Source organism: Bos indicus x Bos taurus, chromosome 2, assembly GCF_003369695.1.
Source record: "Bos indicus x Bos taurus breed Angus x Brahman F1 hybrid chromosome 2, Bos_hybrid_MaternalHap_v2.0, whole genome shotgun sequence".
In the NCBI taxonomy this organism is placed as follows: Eukaryota; Metazoa; Chordata; class Mammalia; order Artiodactyla; family Bovidae; genus Bos; species Bos indicus x Bos taurus.
Genome location: NC_040077.1, coordinates 17432630 through 17448556, shown reverse-complemented (window position 1 = coordinate 17448556; position 15927 = coordinate 17432630). Strand labels below are relative to the sequence as shown.

The window sequence follows — 15927 nt, the reverse complement described above, 5'->3', positions numbered from 1 at the left end:
TTAGAGACTGGGAAGATGAGCCAGAATCAACAACGGAAACTTAACCACCACGAGGCTGTAAAAAAAAAATATATATATATACATATATATATATCAGGAGCATGTATTATTATGGAAATCAAGTAAAGAAATATTTTTAAAAGAGGAGAATGACCAACTCAATCTAATACTACTAATAAGGTGAGTGTATTAGTTGGGGTTTTCAGAGAATGAGAACCCATAGGTAGGATAGATGTAAGTATTGTGTTTGTTTTTTTAAAAAATTGGCTTATACAATTACAGAGTTTGGCATGTCCAAAATTTGCAGAGGGAACTGGTAATTTAGAGACCCAAGCAGCATTGATGCTGCAGTTCAAGTCCCTGGGCCTTCTGCTATGGAATCCCTCTTGTTGGGGGAAATGTCAGTCTTTTGCTCTGTTCAGGGGTTCAGCTGAATGGATGAAGCCCACCCACATTATGGAGGGCAATCTGCTTTACTCAAAGTCCACCAATTTAAGTGTAAATCTTTTCCCAAAACACTTTCACCAAAACATCTAAATAAATGTGTGACCAAATACCTGGGTACTATGACCCAGAGAAGGTGACACATAAAATTGTCACAGCAACAGAGATGAGGCTGAGAAATGGCAGGTGTAATGAGTAACAACCAGGCTATTGGCAACCCAAGGAAGAGCAGGTTTGATAGAATGACAGGAGAAAGCTTGACTGGAAGGAGTCTACAAGAAAACAGGAGGGGGAATATCATGTACTTCTGGGTTCATTGGACATGGGGGAAAGAAAACACAGCAGTGTTAAGCCACCAAGGCAGACTGACCTGGTGCTGGTTGCCAGCACCCAGAGGAGCAACCTAGGGACAAAACAGGGACCTAAAGGAGATCAGCTCTCTCCTGAAGCTGGAGACCTGAAAAGAAGTTCCAGTGGTCCCAGGTCAGTGGCACATGTGGTTTCACACAGAAGAGGATTTTTGGAGAAACACATCTTTTGTTTAAAACTTTGAGAATCCCACAAATTAATATCAACTAAATCAGTCAGTATAAGAAATATATACGCAAACAAATGCATGAGAGAATCAGAAGCAGCAAACATCAGATCTAGTCTCCCAAAAGTTTCAAATATTCATGTTACCGAACAAACACAAAATTTACCATAACATGTTGAAAAATTAAAAAATGATAAATAAGGTGAGTAATAAGAGGCTTCACGTCTAAAACCAGAAACATTTGGGGGGAAAAAAACAGACAAAACTTTACGAGATAGAAATAGAACTGTAAGCAATGCTCTGCAATAACCTATGTGGGAAAAGAATCTAAAAAAAAGTACATGTATACAAACAACTGATTCACTTTGCTCTACAGCAGAAACTAACACAACATTATAATCCAGCTATATTCCAATAAAAATTTTGAAAAATACAACCGTTAAAAAAGTCTCAATTGATTAGTTAAAACACATATTATGCACAGTGGAATAAAAATACTGGTAAATTTAAAGGACAGATCTGAAGAAATTTTACAGAAGATAAGCAGATGGAAAATATAAAAGGTTAACAGATATAGAAATAGTCATATGATATTGCTAGGAAGAAAGGAAGAGAAAGCTTGTTTGTTCCACATACCTAGCACCAAGTAGACAAGAAGATACATAAAACCTGCAGGGTTCATAATCACTGACTCTGAACCTGACTGGTACCATCAAATGTTAGACTGATCTGATTAGTATTTCTTCCTTTGGGGGCGGCTGGGAAAAGGGTTGGGAAAATGACAGAGCCAACAAGAGTTCCTCATCCTACTTACCAATAATAAATGTAATGCACAAACTATGGAGTCACTCACTATACTACTACTACTAAGTCACCTCAGTTGTGTCCAACTCTGTGTGACCCCATAGATGGCAGCCCACCAGGCTCCCCCGTCCCTGGGATTCTCCAGGCAAGAACACTGGAGTGGGTTGCCATTTCCTTCTCCAATGTATGAAAGTGAAAAGTGAAAGTGGAGTCGCTCAGTCGTGTCCGACTCTTAGCGACCCTATGGACTGCAGCCTACCAGACTCCTCCATCCACGGGATTTTCCAGGCAAGAGTACTGGAGTGGGGTGCCATTGCCTTCTCCGGTCACTCACTATACTCATATTTTAATATCAGACTAATGTTGCCATGTGCCAGAACTTTCATTTGGCTGTAGTTTCTTCTTCTTTGCCTGCAAACGTACTTACGTTTCTATTTATTTATAAAAAACAAAATTCAAATAATTTTTTTAAGTTATTCTCTTTCTTTCCCCTTCCATTCAATAATAAATCTCTTGGGAAAAAATGAAATCATCTAGACTTGAAATGATTATTTGTTCTCTATTCATTCACTACTTGCTGCCTCCCAGCTAATCAACTGAAACAGTTCTTTCAGAGTTAACAATGACTGCTTATCATATTCAACGAATTTTCTTCCTCTTTTCCCTCTATGTAGTATTTGATAACTCATTCCCTTCTTTTTTTAAAATCTACAAATGTTAAACTAGGTCCCGAAAATAAAAAGAGAATTCTCTGATGTCAAGTGGTTTACAGTTTACTTATCAAAGAAGACACACAACAAAATGAAATAAAGCACTAATAAGGGAGTGATCACTTCTGTCTGGTGGGGGTGGGGGGGGGTTGGAAGTAGGAGAAGGGGAATCAGGAAAGACGCTACACTTGAGTTTTTGAAAGACAGTGTGTGTTGATTAGGTGACTGTGTGCAGACTCAGGCATCATTCAAGGCAGACTAAACACATGAGCATTAAACATTCAAGTGAGTTGAGGGTACTAAAAACAGGTCAGTTTGCATGAGACAGAAAACACAAGTTGACCATTAAGGCCAGAATGAAAAGCAATACAAAATCACAGAAGACTCTAAACTTTCCAAGGAGTCTGGACTGTTACCAGCATTCAACAAAGTGCTGAAGGATTCTCCTCCTTCTTTTTTCTTCTTTTTACTATGTGTATAATTTAGAAAGAACACCCTAGCAGGAAGAAGGAGGCTTAACTGGAAGGCTGTAAAACTGGAGGAAGGAGACATTGAGAATATTGACCCACTGATGAACATTGAGATTAACTTCCGTTTTGCCATCTGATATAATGTTGTAAAATAACATTAGCATTATATCACTCTAATTATTTCCTTGGTAGAAATTCCTGGAAGTAGAAATTGCAGTATCAAATTTGTTAACAATTACAAAGTTGCTTGATACATATTGACAAACTGCTTTCCAAATAACTGTCTCAGTAGATGTTTCCATTAGCACTGAGAATTGCATTAAATTTAAGAAAAATTTTCTAAGTGTATAGTCAAACATTTCCTCTATGTTTAATTTGAATTTCCAGAATTACAAGTTAATACATTTACTGGAAATTTGTATTTTCTTGTTTTAGGAATTATCCATTCATATTCTTTGATCGTTTTTCTATTAGAATGTTGTTTTTTCTTGATCTATGTTAAGTATACTGATCTTTTCTAATACGTCATCCTTTTTTGCATATATTAATATACAAAGTATTATAGCTATTTTATAGCTAAATATATAGATCTTTTCCTTTTCAAACACTATTCTTTCATTGTCTGTGACACTGTTTTATTGTTTTCTATTTCCTAGTCCATTTTGCTATAGTGTCTAGCTGATACATCTCCCTCCTTCAAATAGATGTTTGTCACGGCCTTTTGCTTTCTTATGTTAATGTCGTTATACTCAGAGATCTAACCTATTTCAAATCTTTCACTGATTTTAAATATTGACCCTCTTAATCTACATTTTTTTTTTCTGAGTAATGTACATAGTATCAAAATCAAAAGTACAAAGTAATTTTAAGTGAAAAAAAATCTATTTTTCTCCTTGACCCATACTCATCCAATTTATCTCCTAGAAGGCAACCATAATTATAGTCTCTTGCAGAACCTTCTCGGAATAGGCTGTGTGTGTCATCACCATATGGACTGTAGCCCACCAGGCTCCTCTGTCCATGGGATTCTCCAGGCAAGAATACTGGAGTGGGTTTCCATTTCCTCCTCCAGGGAATCTTCCTGACCCAGGGATCAAACCTGTGTCTCCTGCATCTCCGCATTGCAGGCAGATATTTTACTGCTGAGCCACCAGGAAAGCCTGTAATTATAATATGTATAATTATATTATATATATAATACATATAATTTCCCCCCACATGTTAATATGTTGTGTACCCTGTTCTACACGTTACTTTTTGCACTTAATAGATTTTGGAGATATTTTACCAGTACACATGAGACACATTGAATTTCATTATTTAAATATATATTTTTTAAACCAGTCTTCTAATGCTAAACATTTAGTCTGCTTTAAGTATACTACAATATTTTATAAACATCATTTTGTACTTACAGAATAGGTACTTAGGACTAGAATTGCTAAGAGTATTGCTGTTTAGTCGCTCAGTCGTGTCTAACTCTTCGGGACCCCCCAAACGGCAGCATGCCAGACTTTTCTGGCTTTCACTGTCTCCCTAAGTTTGCTCAAATCCATATCCATTGTATCAATGATGCCATCCAACTATCTTATGCTCTGTCACCCGCTTCTCCTCCTGCCTTCAATCTTTCCCAGCATCAAGGTCTTTCCCAATGAGTAACCCCTTCCCCATCAGGTGGCCAAAGTACTGGAGCTGAAGTTTTAGCATAAGTCCTTTCAATGAATATTCAGGGATGATTTCCTTTAGGTCTGACTGGTTGGATCTCCTTGCAGTCCAAGGGACTCTCAAGGGTCTTCTCCAGCACCACAGTTCAAAAACATTGATTCTTCGGTGCTCAGCCTTCTTTATGGTCCAGCTCTCACATCTGTACATGACTATTAGAAAAACCAAAACTTTGAGTAGACAGACCTTTGTTGGCAAAGTAATGTCTTTGCTTTTTAATATGCTGTCTAGGTTTGTCATAGCTTTCCTTCCAAGGAGCAAACGCCTTTTAATTTCATGGCTGCAGTCACAATCTGCAATGATTTTGGAGCCCAAGAAAATAAAATCTGTCACTGTTTCCACTTTCCCCCCTTCTTTTTGCCATGAAGTGATGGGACCAGATGCCATGATCTTAGTTTTTTGAGTGTTGAGTTTCAAACCAGCTTTTTCCCTCTCCTCTCTCATCCTCATCAAGAGGCTCTTTAGTTTCTCTTCACTTTCTGCCATTACAGTGGTATCATCTGCATTATCTGAGGTTATTGATATTTCTCCCAGCAATCTAGATTCCAGCTTGGGATTCATCCAGCCTGGCATTTTGCATGATGTGCTCTGCATATAAGTTAAAGAAACAGGATGACAATATATAGCTTTGATTTTCCCAATTTTGAACCAGTCTGTTGTTCCATGTCCAGTTCTAACAGTTGCTTCATGATCTGCATACAGATTTCTCAGGAGACAGGTAAGGTGGTCTGGTATTTCTATCTATTTTTGAATTTTCCACAGTTTATTGTGATCTATACAGTCAAAGGCTTTAGTGTATTTAATGAAGCCAAAGTAGAGGATTTTCTGGAATTCCCTTGCTTTCTCTATGAAGAGTAAGAGAATGTGCATTTGTTATTTTAACTGACTCCTGTGAAACTTCCTTTTATTGAGGTTATTCCAATTACAACCCCTCCAGCAATGCTTGGTAACTCTATTATAATTTTTTTTTTTTTTGCCAGTCTGATAAGTGAAATGTGGCTTCTAATGTAGTATATAAATGGGTGAGGATTGGTATACATTTAAGAGCAATTTGTATTTCCTTCTTAATAAACTACTTTTTCATTCCTTTCCCCCCCTTACTCCTATTTTGTATGAATAGTTGGCCTTTTTTCCTACGAATTATAGGTATTTGCTTCTAATATGTGTTGCATATATTCTCAAATTTTAGTTTGTGCTAGATATGTTGTGTTTTGTTTCCTATAAAATTTCTGATTATTATGGAAACAAATTCACTGATCATTGCTTTATGGCTTCTGTGTTTTATGTTATACTTGTAAAACCCTTCCCATGCTGATATTTAGAGCAAACTTTCCCCAAGTTTTACATTTGTACTTGTATGAGTTTATTTTTATGTCTAGGTCTTTGATCTATTTGGAACTCATTTACATGCAAAGTGTAAGGTAGGAATCCAAGTTTTATTTTTTCCCAACTGCTATCCACTCACTGCAAAACCATTTGTTGAATAATTTTACTTTCCTCCTTAATTTGAAACGCTGGTTTTTTTAAAATCACTTCCTTGCATTTTTTGGTCTATTTCTGGGCATTCTATTGTGTTTTACTGATGAACATGCTCCAACCTAGTTTAATTAGTGTACTTTTAAACAGGGAGTACTTTTATATAATAGGGAATCCTCTCTCGTTTTCCTTATTTTCTGAAATTTTCCTCTTTATTCTTGCTTATGTATTTTTACATATAAACTTTAGAATCAGCTTGTCTAGTTCTAAAATTTAAACATTCTTATCGTTATACAGATTGGGATCAGGTTTAATTTACAGATTAATTTAGGAAGATTTGACATTTTTATTATGCTGATTATTTCCATCAAGAACATAGAATGTTTTTGATTTAAAGTCTTCTTTTGTGTCTTTCAGTAGTGTTTTTCATGGAAATGGTACACAGTTATTTTAAAGTTCATCCTTCTATGTTTCATCTTTTCACTGTTATTATAACATCTATTGTTTCTATGACTTCCCTGGTGGTTCAGACGGTAAACCATCTGTCTACCATGCGGGAGACCCGGGTTCTATGCAAATGACTTTCAAATTGATATGTTTACCTTCATGTCTTTTAAAAACACCACACATACATGGCCAGCTGTTTTTTAGACTGTTTTCACTGGAAGGTTCTCCTGTTATTTCAACAAGTGTCAAATCTGGTTCATCATTCTCCAGCAGCCAAACAGTCTGTGTTCTTCACTTCTGCATCAGAGCCTAATACAGGGGCACATGCCTAGCACATAGTAGGTTTATATACAGCTTCTGAGTGGACACACTTGCATATGTGCTTCCTCTCTTTATCTTTCCCTACTTCTCTTTCTCTTTGTCATACAGACACACACATAGTAAAAGCCAGCTACATAATTTGTGGGGCCTAGTGCAAAATAAAAATGAAGGATTCCTTGTTGGAAAGCAGGAAAAAAAGTACTATTAAAGTTGCTAAAATAAAGTTTTTCCTTTTTTCCCTTGCTCTCTCTTTTAATTTGTATGTTTTTGCTTGACATTTAACATCATTCAACAGAAAGAAAAATCAAAACTTTTAATAATTAGTGTGCATTTTACCATTCATCTTTATGTTGTGCAATGTCAGTTTCGAACAGAAATAGAGCATTTAATGTATGCAGAATCACAGAAATGACACAATTTGCACATTCTATTCTTAACAGAACAGTGGAAATACTGCACAAAACTAACTCAACTGTTTTTATTTCACTTCTTGATACTCATGCATCCTTCCCCCACTGTGTACTTTGGGCATACTGATATGTAAGGAAGGAGTACAAAGGAAAGGAACTATGGATTACCCTGTCTTTGCCTTTCCTTTTACATCATCATTTTCAGCTGAAGTAGTTGGTTAATAAGGCAAGTAATGGGAATAAGAACGGTTTCCAAGTCATGCTCACATCTGTGAATACATGTACCCAGTTCTGAGATAGATAGCAGGCATACATGCTAAGTCGCTTCAGTCGTATCTGACTCTTTGAGACCCTATGGACTATAGACCACCAGGCTCCTCGGTCCATGGGATTCTTCAGGCAAGAATACTGGAGTGGGGAGTCATGTCCTCCTCCAGGGGATCTTCCTGACTCAGGGATAGAACCTGCATCTCTTAGGGTTCTCTCTTTAGAGATAGACAGAGTAGGAACCAGTCCTATTAAATTGATAAGGTAGCCAAGGCTCTGAAAGATTAAGGGATTTACTAGAGGGAGGAGCCTGGTAGGCTGCAGACCATGGGACTGAGCAGCTTCACTTTCACTTTTCACTTTCATGCATTGGAGAGGGAAATGGCAACCCACTCCAGTGTTTTTGCCTGGAGAATCCCAGGGACAGCAGAGCCTGGTGGGCGGCAGTCATGGGGTCACACAGAGTCAGACATGACTGAAACGACTTAGCAGCAGCAGTAGATCTGTTTAGTGAGCCCCAGAATCCACACTTGGGTCCCCACCACCATCTACTTTTTAAATTCAATTCATGTGGAAGAGGGGATTCCCTGGTCACTCAGTGTCAAGAGTCTGCCTGCCAATGCAGGAGACACAAGTTCAATCCCTCATCCAGGAGGCTCCCACTTGCTGCAGAGCAGCTAAGCCCCGGAGCCATAACTGATGAAACTCATGCACCCTAGAGCTCCCGCTCTGCAACAAGAGAAGCCCCATAGTGAGAAGCCCACGCAGCGCAAGAGAGTGGCCCTCACTTGCCCAAACTAGAGGAAAGCCTGCAAAGCAATGACAATGCAGCACAGTCAAAAACAAATAAATAAATACAGTTGTTTTTTAAAAATGCATGTGAAAGATTCATTCAAAACCTGCTTGATTTTTTTAGAACCTCGTTGTGTTACAGGACCTCTCCCCTCTAAGATCTGTCGCACCTAAAGCAGTTTTAGAGTCAGGAATAAATTCAGATCTACTTTCAAAGAACTGTACTTTTCACAGCTTTATAAATGTTTATCAAACAAAACATCTTTTTTTTTTTTTCACTTCTGAATCTGAATAGCTAAGACTGTACACACAGACCATAAACACAATTAACCATAGTCCATCTCTAAAAAATTTTAATCATATAGAAAATCCACACATCCTCAGGAAAAATTCATATGTCAGGGAGACTTTTACACTGAACAAGTTTGTTAAAAACAACATTTGAACTGTGGGACAAAGGGCCTCTTCATACACAAGATGAAGAATGGAGCTACCACCTACTTAATATTTTCCTAGTCATTGTTTTCCTACGTATTATGAATTTGGAGCCTATTGTTGGCCTACAGTGAAGCCTGAAATATGAAAATGCTGGACATAATAAATACACCTAATACATGTCCTGGGTAGCTGGACATTTAAGTGGCTGTGTGTAACTAGAAAGGAGATCATTGTTTTCCCATTTGATATTTCCTCGTCTGCCCAACCACTACCTACTACTGCTGGCTCCACAGGAAATTAAGGTCCTGAGGTATGCTGGAGTAAGCCATTTATTATTGAACAGTTTCAATAAAGTGGATCAGAGAGAGTAGAATAAAATCCTTGAGGGCAAAGATTTCCCTTTTGCTTGTTTCACTTTGGTGTACCTACTTTATTTAAAACAGCCACCACAGTCCCAATAACACAATGGAATTCAATGTATGATGTAACTCATCTAGGAATATATGGGTTCTTTGCATCAGTTGAGGAGTTGGTCTTCCCACTGCTCACATGTCGAAACAAAGGGGGAAATGCCAACCATTCAGCAAATCTACAATTTCCACTTGGGTTATAGCCCAGTTCTCCCACCCTCTGCAATAACCACAACAAAGTTCAGAAGAATAATCTGAAATAGGCAACTAAGAAAGCTCTGTACTCTTTCATGACTAATGAGAGAGAGAGAAGAGAAACTATTTCCGCTTTCAGTTTCTTTCAAAAGCCTTCAGAGGTTTTACCTGTCTCTCAAAATCACTTTCAAGTCCTGTCTTAGCTTAGGTTTGTTTGACACAGGTATTACAATGGAGATGCAGCTGGAAAGCTTACTGAGGAGTGCTCTCAGGAAACCCACCTGTAAGGAACTGAAAAAAAAAGTGAAATTGTTAGTTGTGTCCAACTCTTTGTGACCCCATGGACTGTAGCCCACTCTGTCCATGGGATTCCCCAGGCAAGAATACCAGAGGGGTAGCCATTTTCCTCTCCAGGGTATCTTCCTGACTCAGGGATTGAACATGCATCTCCTGCAGTTTAGGCAGATTCTTCACCATCTGAGGCACCAGGGTAAGGAACTGAGGCAAAGGGAAAAGCTGAATTGCAGTTGGTTACAGATGAGGCCTCAATCAATTTTAGGGGGAAGTCTAGGCTGAGTTGAGCCAGGTTGAGGACAGGGGGCCAGGCCATTGTAGTCCCATCTTAGCCAGTTATCATTAGTCATGGGCTGCTCCCTCAAAGAAACACCAACTTGGAGGAGGCAAGTCTTTACAGCTGATGGCAAGACCCCGGAAAAGAACATGGGCAAGCCCATCAGCAGCATCTGGGGTTGAGTGCATCAAGGCTGAGGAGTGGGTTCAGGCGGCATGGCATCCATGACCAGGCCCTGAACGATGAGATCCCTTCCCATGACAGAACTCATCTCTCTAGCCACACTGGCCTCCTTACTAGTCGCTGAAACTGCCAGACATGCCCTCCTCTCAGGACCTTTGTCTTCTTCTTCCTCTCTCTGGAACACACCTCAGGTAGTCAATTGTCTGGTTTGCCTAGGCTGGGATGGCCCTGGTTTTAGCAACAGGATGCATCCTGGGAAACCGTTAGTCCCAGACAAGTCAGGATGGTAGGTCAGCTGTACCTCCTCCAGAAGCCCACATGTCTCACTCATCTTTTCTGAACATCCTACTTATAATTGTACCCTCTAAATCTCACATACATATTCCAAGTTCCCCTTTCCAACTTTTATTATTTTCTGTACCACTTAATACCTTCTAATATATCACTTATTTCTATCATTTAGCTTAGGAAAATAAACTTGAGGACAATTTTGGCACATAATAGACATTTCAAAAGTATGCACTGAATGGGTGAAATAAGTGTTTCTAATATTTTGTAGAAAACAGTTCCTGGCTTGTACCAAGTGTATGCCATCCTTTAATGATTACTTAAAATTTAGATGGTAATCATTTATCATTGTTAATTACTTGGCAATTATGCTGGTGAAAGGTCAAATTGATCACAGAATCATTTCTTCAGTAAGTGAATGGAGAAGGGATATAAAATTAAATCATTCTACTTCGTGGTTGATGGTAATGACATGCTATTTTTAAATTATGTGAAATAATTTAACAGACTACTTATTTAGAATTTGCAACTTGAAAAAATAGACTGGAAAAAAATAGGGCAGTCTAACTGACTGACAGCTTTGCCCACTGTGAAGTTAACATATGGTAGCAGCCAAACACATCTTTATAAACAAGTGTTTATTTATTTTTTTTTAAACTTTACATAATTCTATTAGTTTTGCCAAATATCAAACAAGCACACAGGATAGTTGCTGCTGCTGCTAAGTCGCTTCAGTCGTGTCTGACTCTGTGCAACCCCATAGACAGCAGCCCACCAGGCTCCACCATCCCTGGGATTCTCCAGGCAAGAACACTGGAGTGGGTTGCCATTTCCTTCTCCAATGCATGAAAGTGAAAAGTGAAAGTGAAGCTGCTCAGTCGTGTCCAACCCTTAGCGACCCCATGGACTGCAGCCTACCAGGCTCCTCCATCCATGGGATTTTCCAGGCAAGAGTACTGGAGTGGGGTGCCATTGCCTTCTCCGACACAGGATAGCTATGAGACTGAAATTCCAAAGTCAAAGCATCAGATTTTGCAGTGAGCCATAGGTTTCTTCAAAGAGAAGGGCAGAGGAAAATTAACAGTACCTTTTGGAGAGATAAATATTTATTTGTACTTGAAAGAAAAAATTTTAGTAAATATAATAGATACTCAAACACACATTTCTATTTCCATAAAATGTAATAAATGTTTTGACTTCTATTCCTAAGAACTTAGCCCAAATTATAGTTTCTTCTGCTCCACAAAAAAGTGAAATATGATAAGAAATATGAATTGGTTTCACACAGTACTTTAAATGAGCTTTTTTTTTTTTTTTACTTTTGGTTTTAGTAAAGAATTAAGATCCTTCCAAATTAGTTTATCAGCCTATCTTTGATATAGACATAATTATTATTCTCAACCTGTGAAGAATTTTTAAAACCAAATATGTAGAAAATTCTCTTTTAATTTTATTTCTGAAACATTTTGTCTTAAGACCACATAATAAATAAGATCTAACTGAACACACTGTATCATGATAGGAATTATTTATGCATTTAGTTTCCCATGATTTATACCTGTGTTCACATACAATATTGTGGATTTAAAGTATATTCTGTATCTTTATTCTGTTTACAGAACAATCAGATCAGATCAGTTGCTCAATCGTGTCCGACTCTTTGCGACCTCATGAATCGAAGCATGCCAGGCCTCCCTGTCCATCACCAACTCCCCGAGTTCACTGAGACTCACGTCCATCAAGTCAGTGATGCCATCCAGCCATCTCATCCTCTGTCGTCCCCTTCTCCTCCTGCCCCCAATCCCTCCCAGCATCAGTCTTTTCCAATGAGTCAACTCTTCGCATGACGTGGCCAAAGTACTGGAGTTTCAGCTTTAGCATCATTTCCTCCAAAGAAATCCCAGGGCTGATCTCCTTCAGAATGGACTGGTTGGATCTCCTTGCAGTCCAAGGGACTCTCAAGAGTCTTCTCCAACACCACAGTTCAAAAGCATCAATTCTTCGGTGCTCAGCCTTCTTCACAGTCCAACTCTCACATCCATACATGACCACAGGAAAAACCATAGCCTTGACTAGACGAACTTTTGTTGGCAAAGTAATGTCTCTGCTTTTGAATATGCTATCTAGGTTGGTCATAACTTTCCTTCCAAGGAGTAAACGTCTTTTAAATTCATGGCTGCAGTCACCATCTGTAGTGATTTTGGAGCCCCCAGAAATAAAGTCTGACACTGTTTCCACTGTTTCCCCATCTATTTCCCATGAAGTGGTGGGACCAGATGCCATGATCTTAGTTTTCTGAATGTTGAGCTTTAAGCCAACTTTTTCACTCTCCTCTTTCACTTTCATCAAGAGGCTTTTGAGTTCCTCTTCACTTTCTGCCATAAGGGTGGTGTCATCTGCATATCTGAGGTTATTGATATTTCTCCCGGCAATCTTGATTCCAGCTTGTGTTTCTTCCAGTTCAGCGTTTCTCATGATGTACTCTGCATATAAGTTAAATAAACAGGGTGACAATATACAGCCTTGACGTACTCCTTTTCCTATTTGGAACCAGTCTGTTGTTCCATGTCCAGTTCTAACTGTTGCTTCCTGACCTGCATACAAATTTCTCAAGAGGCAGATCAGGTGTTCTCTTTCAGAATTTTCCACAGTTTATTGTGATCCACACAGTCAAAGGCTTTGGCATAGTCAAGAAAGCAGAAATAGATGTTTTTCTGGAACTCTCTTGCTTTTTCCATGATCCAGCGGATGTTGGCAATTTGATCTCTGGTTCCTCTGCCTTTTCTAAAGCCAGCTTGAACGTCATGAAGTTCACGGTTCACATATTGCTGAAGCCTGGCTTGGAGAATTTTGAGCATTACTTTACTAGCATGTGAGATGAGTGCAATTGTGCGGTAGTTTGAGCATTCTTTGGCATTGCCTTTCTTTGGGATTGGAATGAAAACTGACCTTTTCCAGTCCTGAGGCCACTGCTGAGTTTTCCAAATTTGCTGGCATATTGAGTGCAGCATTTTCACAGCATCATCTTTCAGGATTTGGAATAGCTCAACTGGAATTCCATCATCTCCACTAGCTTTGTTCGTAGTGATGCTTTCTAAGGCCCACTTGACTTCACATTCCAGGATGTCTGGCTCTAGGTCAGTGATCACACCATCGTGATTATCTGGGTCATGAAGATCTTTTTTGTACAGTTCTTCTGTGTATTCTTGCCATCTCTTCTTAATATCTTCTGCTTCTGTTAGGTCCATACAATTTCTGTCCTTTATCGAGCTCATCTTTGCATGAAATGTTCCTTTGGTATCTCTGATTTTCTTGAAGAGATCCCTAGTCTTTCCCATTCTGTTGTTTTCCTCTATTTCTTTGCATTGATTGCTGAGGAAGGCTTTCTTATCTCTTCTTGCTATTATTTGGAACTCTGCATTCAGATGTTTATATCTTTCCTTTTCTCCTTTGCTTTTCGCTTCTCTTGTTTTCACAGCTATTTGTAAGGCCTCCCCAGACAGCCATTTTGCTTTTTTGCATTTCTTTTCTATGGGAATAATAGAAGGTATTAATTAACCTAAGTACTTTACTTGAAAAACCTATAGTTATAACACATGGCCTGAATCAGGCTCATTTTGCTAATCAAACTTTTGTTTCCTAGTGATGAAAAGGTAGTAAGTTCAAATAATGTTTATTGTGTATTTGTTGCAACTCTACTAAAGACTATTTTACGGTATATTTAATTAATAAGCTTTGCTGGTGTTGTTCAGTCGCTATCGTGTCCAGCCCTTAGCAACACCACGGACTGCAGCACGCTAGGCTCCTCTGTCCTTCACTATCTCCGGGAGCTTGTTCAAATTCATGTCCACTGGGTTGGTGATGTTATCTAACCATCTCATTCTCTGCATTCTTTTTAAAGTTTTAAACTCCAACATGGATTAAAGGAATATATGAAGAATTTTTTAAATATTAAATGAAATTGCCTAAGTATTGTCACGGATTGAATTGTGTCTTCATAAGAAGAGGCAGTTTTGACACACAGAAGGCCACGAAAGATGCATGAGTCAAAGGAAACACCACATGAGAACCCACTAAGACAGTCACTTGCAAGCCAAAGAGCAAAGCCTGGAAGTCAGCCTGGCCAGCATCTTGATCTTAAGACTTCCAGCCTCCAGAACTGAGAGAAAATGAATTTCTCTTGTTTAACTATATAGTCTGTGGTACTTTGTAACGGCTGTCCTAGCAAATTAATACATTATACTTTTAAAGTGTGGTAGTTGTTAACCCTGATTGTAACAGCTACGTCCCTTTCCGTTTAGTTCCTGATTAAATGCAATCTGAAGTCAGTGTTTGCTTGCTTGTTTGTGGACCCTGGTGTGAGGGCGGGATGAGTCTTGCTTGCCCACCCCCTTCACCAAACCTCCCTTGTTTCTTTCCTCCCGCCCATTCTTCCCTCCTTTTCATCTTGCCCTTTGTTTCACATCAGCGCTTCCCCTTCTCGTGCCTTAAAAATGCCCCACATGCTGCAACCAGATGTCTGGATTATGAAAAGGGGAAAGGTCAAGTCTTATTTTCATGGAATGTAGAGACAAGGTAAGGGAAAATAGATGGAACAGAGCTCTTAAAGGAACTGGGATGGCATTCTCCACCATCTTATACACAAATTTCTTGATATTGAATAAAATAGACATTTAATTAAAAGACCTTTTTAATAACCACTTAATGATTTTCCATTTTACTATAAGTGTTTCTGTCTCTTATTTCCTTCTCTTTGAAGAAGACAATTCAGTTTTTCCTTTCATACCTCATTTTTTCCTATGAATCTTTCTAGACACATTTCTGACCATTTCTGCCCCATTGGCAGCCATGACAAATAGAAGACACTCAATGAGAGCTTGATAAATGAATTTACAAATATCAAAATGCATCCTGACATTCTCCACCATCCGTACTGCTGTACTCCTGCTCTGAGCCTCATCATCTCTCTTTTGGCTCATGGTGGAGGCTTTCAGCTGGTCACCCTTCTCCTCTTATTCCTGATGGTCTGTTTTCAACACAGCAGCCGGTGACTTGGAATATAAAGTAAATGTGTCAAACAGACATAGAGAATATGCTTATGGACATGGGGAGAGGGGAGGAGAGGATGAGATATATGGAAAGAGTAACATGAAAACTTACATTACCATATGTAAAATAGATAGCCAACGGGAATTTGCTGTATGACTCAGGAAACTCACACAGGGGCTCTGTATCAACCTAGAGGGGTGGGATGGGGAGGGAAATGGGAGGGAGGTTCAAAAGGGAGGGGATATATGTATACCTATGGCTGATTCATGTTGAGGTGCAACAGAAAACAACAAAATTCTGTAAAGCAATTATCCTTCAATTTAAAAATAAATTAATTAAAAAAATAAAGTACATGTGTCACTATCTCACTGAAAGTGCGGTCATGATTTTCCATT

At 38.8% G+C, this 15927-nt stretch overlaps 1 long non-coding RNA gene across 1 annotated transcript in view; it reads left to right on the top strand.

Moving 5' to 3' along the window:
- LOC113901694 overlaps positions 1–14811 on the top strand; it is a 31531-nt gene extending 16720 nt beyond the window's left edge. Inside the window, exon 2 of the long non-coding RNA XR_003513507.1 lies at positions 14385–14811. This is a non-coding gene — a long non-coding RNA (uncharacterized LOC113901694). The remainder of the gene's footprint in view (positions 1–14384) is intronic.
- Positions 14812–15927: the final 1116 nt, after the last annotated feature.